Raw genomic sequence first — 1,438 nt, 5'->3', positions numbered from 1 at the left:
TTTAAAATAGACAGATTAACAAATGGATTATGTATATATATATATATTAATAAAATCTGTATTTTTTTATGAGCTACTGATAGTTTCATGCAATGAAAACACAGACAGCATTTTATAACACATCTAGTGCCTTCATGCAATCCTCAGACAATAAAAATATATATACTGTGTTTATTAAATAATATTTATCTCTCACATTTTTTATTGATTTTGCCATCATGGAACAGTACACTGTACATTAGTCCTCAAGAAATTAACATTTGTTAATTTCTTGAGGATGGGGTCATAACCCCAAAATATTGAATGCAAGGTAAGTCTACAATAAATTCATATATTTGTTTTCTTGTGATTTGCCTTGCTTTTACTTCGCATTGTTCTGACCTTACCCATGATCCTTTATACAATATGTTCTACACAATGCTTCAAAGTAACTATTTCATCTGTCCATCCATACATACATACATATATACGTACATACAAACAAGCAAACAGATAACACAGAGCACAACAATTTTACTATTCAGGTTTCAGCCCTTATTGTTTATCACATTGAGCTTCTACCACTGCATGATCACACAGGGTGCTGTGCAGTCTATAGAGGGATATAAAATAATATAATGAGTACATTGATAATGAGAGAAAGGAAAATGTACTTGAACTTGGTATTCATTTATTTCATCAGTTACACATGTTTCAGTGTTCAGTAATGTATGATATTACACTATAAACATAGTATGCATTATCAATCTGACAGACAAGACATACAACTCACAAACATGCAGTCACCATATCTAAATACCCAAGAGGTACAAGTTTGGTAAGAGTAGGGTAAAAGGAAATGGGAAAAAATGGTGTGGGATCCAGGACCCCACAACCATAAATTAAATGTGGAGTAGTGTTGATAAAAATTGGGGTAAGCCATCAACCTGAATGTGGGAACATAAGCTGAAATTACATGGCCTTAGGACAGTGTTTTTAAACTGGGGTCCACATGATCCCTTGGCATCCATATGATCCCTTGGGGTGGGGGGGCACACAAGCAGAATAGTAAATTGACTCCAAAATAGTATTTTATGGATCCATGAAAATTTTTGCTTTAGATGTATTTATTGCAAGAAATAGTTAGGTTTCTGTCTCTGATGTTTTACATAGTTCAGCCTACACAAGTGAATGCATGATAAACAAAATAGGAATTTTGAAAGATGTCTATAAAACTAGTTATTAAACAATGAATAGCTATGGGCAACCACTAGAATAAAATAGTAATCTAAAGGGCCCATACATAAAAAGAAAGGCTGAGAACCACTGTGTTAGGAACAATAAGATGGTGTGTGAGTAGATTATGCATCTGGATGACCAGCAAAATGTTTTGGTGGGGTTATAAAGCAATGCATCGCTATATATATATATATATATATATATATATATATATATATAT

At 32.7% G+C, this 1,438-nt stretch overlaps 1 long non-coding RNA gene across 1 annotated transcript in view; it reads left to right on the top strand.

Moving 5' to 3' along the window:
- The first annotated feature begins 112 nt into the window (after window positions 1-112).
- The window catches only part of LOC128248871 (uncharacterized), a 46,258-nt gene continuing 44,932 nt past the window's right edge, over window positions 113-1,438 (top strand). The window contains exon 1 of the long non-coding RNA XR_008265000.1: window positions 113-310. This is a non-coding gene — a long non-coding RNA (uncharacterized LOC128248871). The remainder of the gene's footprint in view (window positions 311-1,438) is intronic.

The sequence above is a fragment of the Octopus bimaculoides genome, chromosome 1 (assembly GCF_001194135.2).
Source record: "Octopus bimaculoides isolate UCB-OBI-ISO-001 chromosome 1, ASM119413v2, whole genome shotgun sequence".
NCBI lineage: Eukaryota > Metazoa > Mollusca > Cephalopoda > Octopoda > Octopodidae > Octopus > Octopus bimaculoides.
The sequence above is the reverse complement of the archived record's forward strand: the minus strand, read 5'-3'. Positions and strand labels throughout refer to the sequence as shown.